At 35.7% G+C, this 15,112-nt stretch overlaps 1 protein-coding gene across 6 annotated transcripts in view; it reads left to right on the top strand.

Annotated features, from left to right (window-relative positions):
- NRXN1 (neurexin 1) overlaps positions 1–15,112 on the top strand; it is a 668,503-nt gene that overhangs the window by 374,548 nt on the left and 278,843 nt on the right. The gene's annotated exons all lie outside the window — the stretch shown is intronic.

Genomic DNA, 15,112 nt, shown 5'->3' with positions numbered 1-15,112 from the left:
CTGAGTGTAAATTAATTCCCAGTTTTCGCACAACAATAAGAGTGAATTTAACACAGTAAGTCTTAAATATAAGTCACTAATGAGAACACTAGAGAGACTGGAAACTGGGTCTAAATCTTGCCACTGTTCCATCTTGATTAATAGAAGTATTTAATTTTAGTGTCTGTAAGATTTATCCAAATGTTTCCATGAATTTGCATCTCTGAACACCTGTTCTCACTCTATTTTGTTATATCTGGGATTCCAACAATATTAATTTAAATTTGCACAGAAATATAAAAAAAAAAATTAAGCTTATGCTCTACTGCTAGCACTTTCCTTCCTTAGCTCTGGATAACAGAGAGTATATTTTTATCTTCTAATTTCCTACCTTTCTAGCAGTGGTATGTTACTGACTGACTGCATTTAAAGCTTTAACTAATCAAAGAGGGATATTGAAGGTAACCAGATTTCCAGCTTTTCATGCCACTATTTTGGTTTAATACTTTGTAGAAGGATTTAAAACTTCTCTACAAAGATTTAATGTTGAGTGATTTTTTTTCCTGTGATTTGGAAAAACACTGTTCATTAAAAAAAAATATGCTTATAGAATTTAATTTCTACAATATAAAAGACAAAATGTTAGATTCATTGACTCTTATGTGTACACACATGTATAAATACTTATTTATTATTTGGTACCAATACAGAAGTGTGATATAAATGCTGTATTGAATACACTACAAAACACCAGTATTTTCTGGTCTCATGTGAGATTATTGACTTCTTTTCATCATTATGACATTAAATTATAGCAAAAGCATGGCACAGTAGATAACTAAAGCTTCACATAATATTGAGGGACTGTTCCATATGTCTGTTTTTTCCTTTGGTATTTTCTTTTTTAAATAGTGGGGGAGGAAGAAAAGGCAAACTGTGCAAGCTTTTTCTGAAGAGCTAAAGTCTGACACTACTTTGAGTCTTTCTGATGCTGTAGCTCCTGTGGAGACTGCTGCTCTCTGATACCTTCCCTGTAGCTTTAGCATCTTACCCTTGATGCTCTAGATCCTCCATTGTTTACTGATGTGTTGTCCATCTCTAAAGACTTCAAGAAATTGGTTGAAAACATGGGGAGAGAAATTTGCAAAATTCTGCTGTTTGTGCAGCATTGGGCATGGTGCTGAAAAGGCAGGTTCAGGTTTGATCTCGTGGTTTTCTGCTTTACTGCTTCCCATGCAAAATTTCTCCATTCAAACAAAGTAGAAACTTGTATGCATATAACTTTTTTTTTTTTTTTTTTTAATTGTCATAAAAGTAAAACCCATAGGGTGATAAGTAATTTTTCCTTTAAAAAAAGGGAAAAAAAAAGGCTTAACAGCTGGGAAATTGAAAAAGTGAGTGGAAAAAAAGAGTTTAGCTCAATTAACTACTGTCATTCAGTAGCTTCCTCCTGGGATAGCTTAGTTTCTTTATTCTATTGTGTAGACTTAATTCCATTGTCATGAAAGAAAACAGATGAAAGGAGTTAAAGAAATCTTAACTACAGCAAATCTAGCATATTAATTTTCCAAGTTGTACCAGAATAAAAGGGTGCTGTTTCTGTCCTGTGTTTTTTTGCTTAAAAAGCAGTTCCCAGCTCAAACCTATGAGCATCCATCCTGCTCCTCACCTGAGCAGATGTGCCTTCCTCAAGACACTCATAAACCTCTAGATTTTGAAGGTTTCTAGAATTCCTTGGTAAAATAAAGAACATTTTGGAGTGTACTTTCATAACATACGCGCAGCAAATAAAATTTGACCACTAGAATTTCTAGATTTCAAATGTTTGATTAATGCTGTATTTAACATGGAAAATCAGTGAAGGGGTTCCTTGTGAGCCTGTAGCTTAACAGCTCATGGAGTATCTGGTCTTTAGGTTAAAGATGTTATTCCTTTGTGGAAACATAGCCATGCACCTGGATCTTGCAGAGGCATCCAGATTATTCTTATTTTCTGCCCTCTTAAGTTGTGTGAGCCTTCACAAGTTCAGGACTGTGTTTGACTCTCTTGCCTTGCCTGTGTTTTGATATGCTCTTCAGGTAGGATTTCCATCTGTTCCTTCAGGTTATTCTTTCCCTCAGCCATATGTGAACAGTATCTGTCAGCTTTGGCAGGGAGCTTGTGTCTGTTGAAACAGTGATTGCTGTGTAACTCTTTCATCACTGCAGAGCTTTTTAGATGTGCAGCTTATGCCCTGGCCCAATTCCCAAACTGAATGTTCCCTGCTTCTCTCATGTGCAGGACCTGATGAAAAGTAACTGGGAGCTAGAATTTTGTGTGAGAACACAGAAATACCTCATGGTGTTGAATCCATTAGACCCAGAATTGTTTGAAGCAGGACTTAATAATGGTCCCCCATGTGCCAGAAGTGGATAGTCTTGGTAAAACTCCCTGTTGAAATTACACCAGATTGTCCAAGTAAAGCATTCTTTCATCCAGGACATCAAATTCAAGTCCTTTGTCCCTTCTCTTATGAATATTGAATGACTGGCATGTAGTAAAACATCTTCAGCAGTTCTGCTACAAAACACTTCACAGGCTGGTACATAGAGTGCTCGTTTGGGATGTGGAAAACTGTGGTTCAGGATCTCAGAGCAGATCAGCCATAGCAGGGATCTGAAAGAAATTTCTCACCTAATCACTTTCAGTCAAGTGAATAGAGGCTGGACAACATTTCCTCTCTTGTTAATACAGCCATCCTCTAAATAAAATGTGTATGCTGACAAGATGAGAGAGTGCAATAATTATTTTCTGCTCCCACTGAAAGATGGAATACTCGAGTGGCTTCATGTTAAAACCTGTAGACAGCGTGTAGTTAACTGTCATTGCAATAGTGGTGGAAAACAGTGAGAGTGTCATGCTTGCTCAGTGCTGGGATAATAATATCCCAAGCACAATGGCCAGTGAGATTTAGTGTAGGCAGAAATTAAAATATCTCATGCTGTCTAAATAAGTGATAAAAGCTGCATTTAAAAGGAGACCCCAAGTAATGTAAGATTCATGAACAGTTTTATGTCAGTTGGAGGTAATGAGGTAAACCTTAGCCAATGCTAGAGTCCCATTTAGATGCAGCAGAATAAAAACCCTTGGATCTGAAGAACATTAGAAACACTCTGTATACAATAATAGTGGTTGACTGGATATTAACTGCAGCTATGACTAGAAAAATACAAAGTATGAGAGTTGGTTGTATGCTGTCCTTTGCATAGCATAGTACATGGGATGGTTGCCAATTATTGTCGTTAATTTAGACACTTTATTTTCCTTTGTAGTCCACAGTGAAGAGATAAAATGCTGGTTATGAATAGCATGCATAATGAGGAAAGAAAACACTTAATCCCACAGAAAAATAATTGTATATGGTGCAATTTGGAGATTAGATTGCAGTCTGAAGCTTTTAAGAGTAAATGCACCTCAAACTTTTCAACCGCCTTTTTGAGGAAATTGGAAATTTCAGTTCTGTACTGTTTTACAGTGATACAGATAATGTACATGGAAGAGAAAAGAGGGAAATAATAGCTATGGTTGCATTAGTTCTTGCTTTTGAGAAATGTGTATTTATAGGGCACATTTGACATTTCTTATGTTCTTAGAGTGGGACTTTATTACTCAAAATGTTTAAATATAAAATGTCGAAAATGTTTTCCTTCTCTCAGTTTTCACAGATGTTCTTTATTTTAAAATAAATATCAAAGATACTTTGAGCCAAATTCTTGTCTCAAGTTATATCCAACCAAGTCTGCCAGTTTCAGTGCTCTTGCTGAGGAGTGTTTTGTCATGGTTTTCTGTCCCCTCATATTTTCCCACCTATTCTCAGTGTCATATGTTCCATTAAAACCTAAGTTCTATATCTGATGTTGGATACCCTTAGCTCAATCCCAAATGGCTTAATCTGCCAAGATGATTTTTTTTTTTTTTAGAGAAGCAAACTTTTATCTTTATTTACAATTGAGAAAAAGCAACAGATTAAAGAAAAAAGAATGGTAGAGTTTCTGGAAGGAAATTTTATAAAATATCTAAGATACAAGGAAGAAAGAGGCTTTTTTTTTCTTTTCTATGGGCAGATAATGTAAGTGAAAACTGCAGCTTTCATGCACACAGTCATCCTTTAACATATGTCAGTTTGCCATATGCTACTATATTTTTTATTAAATGCAGGGTAATCTTTCTGCAAATACAGCCTTACAATATACTTTCATTATTAGAAATTAGTATGTCTAACATGGAGACTTCTGGCACCTTAGTGGAAAGCCTTTTATAAGACAAGGGAAGAGAGAGTTTTATCTTTTTCTTCACCAGTTTTCACAAGGAAACTATAGCCTCCTATTAGTTATTTATCTGCAAATAACACCTTTTTGTTTTGTGACAGAGAAGATGTGTTTTTCATGTAATATGCTAAATGGAAATCTACTCTCAATGCTTAAGTAAGATGTGATGATCTCAGGATTTAAAAGGTCTTAAGCTGTGGCAAAGTTATTCACATCACATGATTTAAGCAGCCATCAATTTTAAATGTGTTTTTGACCTTGTTCAAGTTGCCATTTGCCTCAGTGGAAAAAACATTACCTTGGCATTGAAAACATTGAGAATTAACATTACCTTAAATTTATTCATACTTTAAGCATCTTGGAAGTGTTCAGAGAAGTCCCTGGATTGAGTTTGAAAAGTAAAAAGCCTAGATACTTTTGTAGAAATAAAAATGTAGTGGAAGCCTGATCAAGACCAATTTTCACAGTCACTGTACATCAGACCAAACTTACCAAAGTCAGTTGCCTTTAGCTGTTTTTCTGCCTAACAATTCTAGAAAAACAATGTGCTTCCTGCCTAGCATTTCCTACTAGTAAACCAAGAGGTTTTACTTCCCTGTAAGTGGTACCCAGGGTAAGCAGTGCAGCCCATATGAAAGGAGGAACTGCATCCCTTTCCTAGGAATTGTGTGCCAATTAAACTCCAAATCCTGTTGGTCCTATACATCAATTGGTGCAAACACATCCAATAGATTGACACAGAGATATATAGATTAGACAGAGATAGATAGATAGATAGATAGATAGATAGATAGATAGATAGATAGATAGTTGAAATAATGCCAGTGTCAGAGCATTCTGACCACTTTGCAGTAAAAAACCCCAAGTATCTACAATACATCTGGAAGATGACTGGTCACATAGCTGAATGAGGAAACAACTTGGAAAGGAAAAAAGTAAGGCAGAGATGGGGAAATTAAGCAAAGCATGAGCAGAAGGTAATGAATTTGCTTTCTAGTCCTTAATACCATCCTTATTTGTTTGATACATGCTTTCTTTTCTCTAGTTGAATCTTTTCTGCACTCTCCTTAAGTGCTGTGACCAGCCCTGCCTAAACGTGGCTGCTCTTCAGTGATCAGCTTTTTGTAGGAAACCCTTGCCAATAATCACAGTTAGTATTCTTTCTCCCACATCCAGGTTTAAACACAAGTTCTTTTTAATCCTTTTGCATAGAAGGTTTTCACCTGCATAGACAGAGACCTTTTGCCAGCAAACACCACTAAGGCTGATTACAAATCTCTGTTGCTCTCATTGTCCATGAAAAGTGTCTTTGGTGAGCTAATTTTGGTTCGTGTTTCATTTTTACAATATTCAGCATCTCAGTGCCACTCTGGCTGTTCCTTTGTCATAGAATCATAGAATGGTTTGGGTTGGAAGGGATCTTGAAGATTATCTTGTTCACTTCTGAGAACTGCCCCAAATTTCAGTAGTGCAGGTTGCCCAGAGCCCCATCCAGCCCAGCCTTGAACACTTCCAGGGATGGGACATCCACAGCTTCCCTGGGCAATCCCTGGTGCCTCACCAGCCTCACAGTAAAGAATATTTTTCTAGTACCTAATCTAAGCCTGTATAGAAAGATTATGGCTGTAAGGTGACATGTATGATTACCATCTTTATTTTGAAATATATATAGGTTTTTCCTGATCTCTAGTGCTATAAAAAAGTATGAATTTTTAAATTATTACCACTCATTACCCATTTTTCATCATCATTTGCCTTCTGAAATCTGTAATTGGTTTATCAATGACACACAGATTATAGCTTGAAAAAGAAACACCTCTAAGATTATCAAAGATGACAAGTGTTTAAAAAATTGATAAGCAACTTTAATAACCTGCTTCATTAAGTAGAAACAGAAATTAATCTGCAGAGATGTTTACATATAAAAAGAGCAAGTCAATTGCTCAGTGTTTTTTTTTTTTAATGATAACAAATCTATTTCCAAATGAAGCAGTTTCTTTGGCTGTCTGTCTCCCAGTGGCACAGAAGGGTAGGGATTAGTACAATGAGATATCAAACAAAGGAGAAAATGTGTCATTTTCCAAATTACTGTCAATTATTTTTACTTCTTTCTGAGTTCCAGGGTTTCCCAGATTCCTATAAAAACCCTTTTGGAAGCTTGACATTTAAAATTAAGATTCAGTGATTTATAATACAACTAACCATCAATTTCTAAGTTCCTTCTGAGTGACAAACACTGTAAGAAAACATTTTTCTTTTTATTTAACTTAGCTGACTTACCTTTCCCATTTTTTCAAGCTCTCATTGCCAAACTCTCAAAGGTCCAAGGGCAACCAGGGTTATTTCTTGGGAGCATTCAGATCAGAGGTAACTTAAATAAGCACTGGCAACCACACAGAAAATATGGTGTCATCAGTTTTGACAACTTAGCTCTGAAATGCATTTTTGATGCTTCTTGGAATTAGTTGCTCTGGACCTTTTAAAATATTGTGATGTCTTGCAAATAAAATCATCCTTGTTAATACTCTTGAGATTATCTTCTTATCTTAATTATCCAGATCCCAAATAATTTATCTTCTAATACTTTTTTTTGGTATTACTGAAAGATACATTGAGGTGTGAAGTTCCCAAACCTCACCTCTCAGTGGCTTAGCTTTCTATATGCCATGTACCTCCCAAACTTGATTTTTATTTATAAGCTTGCTAAATTTTCAACTTGTCCTTGCAACTTTGTCTTACTTTTAGGCTTCTGCAGAGCAGACAGTTCCCTGGATCAGAAGTGTTTTACCACATGCAACAGGCAGCATTAAGACTAGACAATTAAGTGCTGCTGAATATAGTATCTCCTTTATAATTACACACCATCAGTTTTTTCTAATCCCTTCAAGCAATGAGTCTGATGATTATTTTACATTTATGCTATACCAATTAAAATGCATTATTATTCCTGAGCCTTGCTACATGCTTTGTTTTTATATGGCATTTTTGACTGACACTTGCTGCATCCTGTCAGAGAGAATAGTGTCCCCAAGATTGAGAGGACTAATAACTAATAACTAATAACTCTTTGAAAATTTATATGCCAGATCTAGGGAAATGGTTTGCAAGTTACTGAAAGTAACCAGAGTAAGACCATTTCTTTTAGAGGAAACAAAGTCTTCATGTTAAGTCTCAAGAGGTAGATAAGGAGAAAAGACCATCAAAATAAAGAATTAAGAGAATTGTTATGGGTATGGAAATGCATCTAGTCTTAAAAATTAGTAATAGGTGGATCAGAGTTGCTAAGAGATGGGTAATTAGTAGTTGGTGGGGGGTGGAGTTGTGTTTTGTTTTGGTTTTTTTAACATGAGTTTGATTTCTGGAATAGAGTTTCATGCTGATGCATTGTGATTAGTAGATACTTCTGCTCAGAGCTTGAATCACTGTCATTTATAAAAAGCTCTGTGGGGAGCACCAAGCCTCTGGTCTTAGGCATTTACCCAGGAAACTAAAGCTCAGGCTCTGGGACCCAGGCCTTAATTACACAAGATACTTCCATGAGCAAACTGAAGGTATGTCAAGGAATATTTTAGAATTCAAGAGCAGGTTAAACCATCTGAGTAGACACAGTTTTAGGTCCTTTCAGTGTACTCTGCATTAATCACTTCTAATTCTCTGGTTTTTCCCTGTCCTGGAGGCTCTCTGATGTATTCTGGGATGTCCCAGGTTTTGCAGTTTTTCTATACTTGTATTTGCTGTCTTATTTGCTACTTTCATAAGTTTTTATAAGTTTCTTCCAAGTTTCTACTGAAAGGTATTTCAGATGAAAAACAGAAAAGGAATAATACCAGGTCACATACCAGGATATTTAAGCATTTGTTCTTTCAGCTTTGCATGTTACAATTAAGGAATCCCTATTAAAAAACAAACAAAAAACAACAACAAACAAAAACCCACACCAAATAAGTAGCTAATATGTATGTATAAATCATAAAAATTGATCAGTGCTGACTAGCATGGATCTCTGTGTAAATGAACTCAGTTCAAGTATTGTAAAATAGCATTTAATGCAAGTTTAATGTAGTTTTTAAAACCACTTCTTAAAAAAGGATTTAAAACAATCGTCATCTTTTATCCTTCATGAAAGAAAGAAACATAACTTCATCATGGTTAATGTGAAAGGATAGCATTCAATGACAAAAATACTCACAGCTTCTAAGGGTTTAGGGATACAATTCTTGATAATTCTACTTCCTGTAGAGTTTTAGTGCTGAATTGTGAGAGGATTTATCCATAGTGTATTTTAACTAGTACTATTTTTTCCATGCAAAATAACAATACAATTAAGACCTTTCCTTGATCTTTTCTCCCCCTTAGTAATTTTCTGGATTTACTTATAAAGTAAAATCAAAAGCAGTAAGGATGGGTTTGGGGTTTGTTTGTTTCAGAGTTTTACAGCACAACCTAGTTATGCAGTTATTTATTCTGAAATTTTGGTCACCATTGTTTTGCACTGTGATATATTCAACAACATCAGCAGGATATATCTAAACCAAAAGAGAAAAGGTCACAAAATTAGATGTGAGCATATAAAGCTGACAAAAGGGAGAGAGGAGGAGAGCAATATAAGGTACATTGGAATATCACACATACTGTGCAACAATCACAAAATGTGCAGCATGTTACATACAAACCACTTTCAAAATAATGGCTCTTTTTATATGAGTAAAGTTTTGAACTTCTAAAAATCTCCTTTCCAGGCATATTCTTTGTTGTTCAACTTTATTTAAATTTATTGTACAAGTACAGATCTTTTTATAGACACTGCAACAGATGGTCAAACACCATGCTTACCTACAATTATACCCAAAATTAGTGTGTTTGGTTATATCATCAAAGACAATAAAGGAACAAATGTTCACAAATCCAAAAGTCAAAGGTCCAACCTGCTATGCAGAACTCCAGTTGTCAGTGAACTCCAGAATATACACCTAGTGCTTACAAACTAGAAGAGAGGGGTTAGAGTTCCTCCCAGCTGAAACAATTAATTGGTTTGTGTAGATGTGTTTAAATCACACCAGCTAAAATAATGCAGTATTCATTTTTTTAAATCACAACTTTTTTAAAAGCTTCTTTCTGAAACAGAGTTTTTAAACCTTTAAAGTGCAACAAAATCTAAAATCATAAAACACTAAGTGTTTTCATTTCACTAGGAAAAAAGCAGCAACTATTTCTTTTGGCTTTGGAAAAGAGCCAGCAAGTCAATTATTTGTTCTGTTCTATTTGCAGCAACAGATAATAGGCCTAAATTCCATATGGAATACCATGGGAAATGGTGCTTCAGAGATATTTCATGATAGTCTTTCCAACAGGTAGTCAGGATATTCAGAGTTGGCCTGATTAGGGGGAATTTACACAGCCCCACCAGGACTCAATAGCACCTGCACCAGTCTGTGGAGAAAGTGTAAAAGGAGGTGCTAGAGCAGCCTCATCTTTCCCCAGGTAATTCTTCCCAAGGTTTTTTTTAGGTTGGTGGCTGATAAAAGGACATCTTTCCCCAAGTAATTCCTGCCAAGGTTATTTTAGGTTGGGTGGCTGACAAAAGGATGCCTTGCATTTCACCTCTCTGAGGCAGACTGAGTCAAACTGTGCTGCTCCTCTTCTGGTTATCTGGTACCTAAGCAGATAAAAGTATTCTCCTGTATGTCTTCCTTTCAGCACCAGTGATAGGGCTTCCATTGTTGCTCTAAATCAAATCACACTCAATCTTGAAACCCTAATTCACACAGGTACAGATTAGACTTGACCCATTGTTTTGGCTTTTTAAGCACTTGCCTTTGTATCTATTGTCTGTCAAGTTTTTCAGTGTTATTCAGTACCAGCTCCCTGAAGTGGCTCATTAAAATTTGTGTGTGTTTGTGTGTCTGACTTGGAAGGAATGGAACCCAAGAGAAATCCTTCCATATTACCTTTTAAAACAAGCACAGATATAAAAAAATATTAACTTCTTAGTCTTTCTCTTTGTCTATATACATTACAAGTCTCTCAGCACCGAGGTTTAATATTTATTGTTGGTTTGTTTGATATTTATTGTTCATAGTTGGTATTTGGTAAAATATTTTACAATACAAACACAATGATTCCTTAATTCAAAACTTCCTTGGAATGCATAATATTTTTGACTGGTTTTCAATTATTTTAAGATTTTCAAATAACACAAAAATTAACAGGACTGCTTTGAAAAATACCATTAGAAATAGTATGTGCCCTTTTAAGAGAGCTATTGTTTATTGTTAGTGTATGCTTTTATGGAATTTTAGCCTTCAGTATCACTAATTGAATTGCAGGTGAACCTCTCACTTTTGCTTTTTTTTATATATATATTCTTCATTTACTTAGTAAAAAAAAAAAAAAAAAAAAAAAAAGCTAATTGAGGAGAAAGAAGGTAAATATTTTTCCCTCTCTCCTTTGGGGAGGAACAACCAGGATGCTGGTACTAATTCTAGCCCATTCTAGCTTAATTCTGTATGCATGTTTGCAAGTGTCATTATCATCAGCACTGGTGTCACTGTCTCTGTATGAGAATTAGAATGGGAGCAGATACAAGAAAGGCAGAAGGACTGTATGGCAAATAAGCCCATCTTACTTGAAAAATGACAGCTCCTAATTTCTCAGAAATATCTCAAGAATTCTTTGGTGAAAATAGCCTGATGGAATGAATCAGGAACATAATTTTTGAATACAGATGTTCTTAAAGGGAAGATCAGACCTACTAGGTTTGAAATGGTGACTCTAGCCTGAATCACCTCTGCTCAAAAGTTGTGCAAAGCATTGAAGAGCATCAGGTGGGAATGTCCACCAATATCTCTTCCACCAAAACCCAGCTGAGAATGCTGCTGAGTATCTTGTCCCTCCCTCCTGAGAGGCTGGCATGGCTCCATTGGGTCTCTTGCATGCACAACCTGCTATCCTGTGGTGGTGATGGAAAACAGAACTGGAGCATTATGTTGTTCCCTGTGTGATCCTTCAGAGCTTATTCACAGTCCTTTGTGTTTCATGTGACAGCAGAGGAGAGCACTGCTTTGCTAATGGAATAACAGATGAATTCAGTAACAGGAGCCTTGCAGAACAATTAGTTAATCTGTGATTGTGACCACATTTATCATTGCACTCCAACTCCTTAATAGTCTGCAGCCATTTATAGTCAGATTGTTCCATGGTAATAAAATACCACATGCATTTATTAGAAAGCTTCTTAGCAAAATTTGTAAACCCCAGACTTGTGGAGGGGCTACATATTCAAATATAAATTTAAGGCTATAATCCCAAAATGGGTTTGCTATGATTTCTAAACTTGTGGAGCAACTTGGGTTGGTTTTTCCTTTCCAAGTGAAAAGCAGAGTGCTTTCCTGTTGTTTGAACTGAGACCAGAGGACTCTTGTCTGTTCCATCTGCATTTCACCCTACCATATTTTCAGAGTTCATTCAGAGTATACATGTCATTCTCCATGAAGGATTATGAAATTGCATCAGTATATGCAATAACTTTGTGGCTTACACTACTTCATGCTGCTGTAAATGAATAAGTGAGAGGTTATTGAAATCAAAGCTTACAAAACTTTAAAAAGGAGAGGTTGGAAAGGAGAAACATGTGGATGCAATTATAGGTCCTATCAACAGTTTTAATCTGCTAGCAACATCGTTAACTGTAGAACACTCAAAAGATTTAAAAGAAAATAAGTCATACCTAGTGAACTGTTCTGAAAACATAAGTTCATTGTGTTAATTATGTGATAGTGGATGCCTAAAATGTATTAAATATATCTCAGAAAGCTTCAGCAAAGCATGTGCTTAGTAAAGTGGACCTGAGCCCATCCTAAGTAGTCCATGATTGTTTAGCTAAAGTCCTTCTAAAAATGTCTGGGTTTTTTTTTCTTTAGAAAATTACTTGTGAATATGATATTACTTCAATATTTATTGCCTTAATCAGGAAAGGATATGAGCAGAAGCTTTCTTGGGGACTGCTGCTAACCTCTGAAATGTTGCAAAGGATACATAAACCCAAATATAGAGCTTTTCCTTTGTTCTCTCTCACACATGCAGGAGAGCAAGTGTACACACACAGCCCACTTCCACTCTTTGTCCTTCTCATTTAATTTCCCCATGCTCTCTTTTATAGCTATGGTAATCTGCCCAGCAGTCAATATTCCCCATGCAGTCTGGACGAGTTCTCAGAGAGGCAGAGAAGCTTGCATCCCAGCTGTACTGCTGTGGCAGTGGTTTTGTTGTCATTTTTTAAGTGCTTGTTTGCTTTCAGCTTGGTTTTGTGTTATCTTTTTTTTTTTTTTTTTTTTTTTTTTTTTACTTTCTTTCTTTTTTTTTAATGTGATCCACTGGAAAATGTATTTGGAGAGAAAAGCAACCCGTAATGATGTTCTGTTGAAACAAGTGATGCTTGGCTTACTGAAAACTAGAAGGAAAATAATGACATGAAAATTGTCCTTGTTCAGGAGCAGTAAGCAAAGATTATATATAATTGGACAGTTATGAATCAATGAAACTGCATAGTTTTTCATGCAACTTGGCAAAAATTCAACCTCCCTATGTATAAGAAATCAGGATCAAAACACTTATAGAAAAAATAATTAATTTCTTTAACTTTGTGTGTTCTGGGATGAAACACAGTAACTTTGATCTTTCCATTTGAAATGTATTCCATTTCAGTCCTGAAGCTTTTCTGAAATATGATGGAAAAAGCTTTACTTTCCTTTTCAAGAAGACCAGCACTAAATTTAAACATGTATTTCATAAGTATATAGGGGAAGTAATAATTGTGAATCACCAGATTCTACTGTTGTGTATTCTGCAGTTGCTTGGATCCTTTGTTAGAATCCAAGTTTGGAGAGTAAAACATTCCTAGCTTCAATTTTCTAGTATACTATGGACTTCTGCTCCAGGGACTTCTGCTATTTTTCTTTCTCTTGTTCTACATTCTGCACATGTCTTCAATACTCCTCCCATATTCCCTGGATCTTTTGATGGCCTCCTATTGCATAGGTTTTTCACATTCTTCTAGTGATGGATATGACATTGCAGCTGTGAATTTGGTTAGATAATAATGAGGTTTATTTTTATCCAACTGTTCTCATTTCTTTTATCACAATTCTTGCATTATTTAGGTGCTTTATATTTTCTAGATGTACTGTCCTGCTGAAGTATCTGGAATAGAAGCATCAATTAATTGTTTTAAAATCTGTATTCGGATTACTACAAAAAAGTGCTATGAAGCAAAAATGTAATGCAAAAGTTGTGAGAAAAGACTTACATCCTTGAAAAGTATATTCTGAGAGAATGGTCTTGACTGGAAATACAGTCATCAGCAGTGGAGGAGTGAGCTGCAACAGGTTTATTTTCAAGTTGTGGAGATTCAGTTATAATATGGATCAAAGAAAACAGTTTCTTTGAAGAACAGTGGACAGGGAATTACTGACAAGAGAGTATCCTGCTGGAAAGAAATTCAATAGCCATGATGATCTCTAATGAATTTAATAAATGAGGGACAAATCTTGAGATACTTTACACAGCAGCAAAAAGGCAAATTTCTTTCTGCAAAGGGAGCTGTAAGTAAAGGAACTTGCTCTGGAGATTTCTCTCACTCTTCCCATCAGTGAAAATTACCAGGGAGAAAAAGAAGAAATTACAAATACTAGGAGACTTGTCAAGGATGTAACATGGAAATTTACAGAGATATAGATTAGAGAAGGGACAGGGAATTTATATTCCTTCCTATCTTTAGTAGAAATAGATCATAACCCTAACCCTCTGCTGTATTGACACTACAGTTTTCTCCCTCACAACTAATGCAAGTCAATTTTACTCAGGCTTTAAGTTGGTATTTTTAAGTGAGTTCTTTCAATCATGTTTTAGTTCACTTTTGAAAGATTCATGCACAGTTGTCCAAATCTGGATGAGCACTGGGTGTTGCTTCACTTAGCACATGTAAATGGCTCCATGAAATTTCAAATAGGACACCACAGTATCCAGCTCTCCACGCAGAGATGTAAAATCATTTCCAAGATGATGTGGAGAATATTGTCCACTAACCAGTAAAGAATTAAAATTACTTAAAACTGCAGGTTTCAAAGCTAAACAGCATGATTGGAAGTGTAATCCCATGAGAACAGACTATTTGATGAATACTATTGAGCCCACTGGGTCCAGGAGCAGGACCATGTTTCAACCTCATGCATGTTATGTAATCGTTGATAATATGGTCCAACTTTAGGAAATAAGATCTTATCATGATGGTTTTTGTCAGTGCTAAAAGGTGGGAAACACACACATGGAGATAGATAGATGATAGATAGATAGATAGATAGATAGATAGATAGATAGATAGATAGATAGATAGATAGATATTAGGTTATATAGATTAGATATATAGATATAGATACCACAGCCTATTCTTTGAAAACCCAGGTAGATGGAGCAACTTCTTTTCTTTTCCACTCATCTAAAATCTTTGTGCCTGATGCATTTTCCTCGTTCTTGAATTCATTTGGTCTTGTTTTGTGATCTAGCAGAGGAATTTGTGGTGTGGTGAGATTTGCTTTCTTATTCATTTGTGTATTATTGGCCTAGGTAGGGTTGGTTATTCTCATTGTTGTCTTCTGCATCAAACAAGCAAATAACACCTGTCATCTCTAGTAACATCACATGGGGCAAAAAAAACCAGTGTGGATAAGAAATTTCCTCCAACTCATTTCTGTACCAACATGGGGAAGGGGAGGCCTAGTGGAGAATATTTTTATTTCTGCAGTTTTAACAATTTCCAGCAAAAATGATTG

This window comes from Oenanthe melanoleuca, chromosome 3, assembly GCF_029582105.1.
Source record: "Oenanthe melanoleuca isolate GR-GAL-2019-014 chromosome 3, OMel1.0, whole genome shotgun sequence".
Lineage (NCBI taxonomy): Eukaryota > Metazoa > Chordata > Aves > Passeriformes > Muscicapidae > Oenanthe > Oenanthe melanoleuca.
This window is presented reverse-complemented; position numbering and strand designations above follow the sequence as displayed.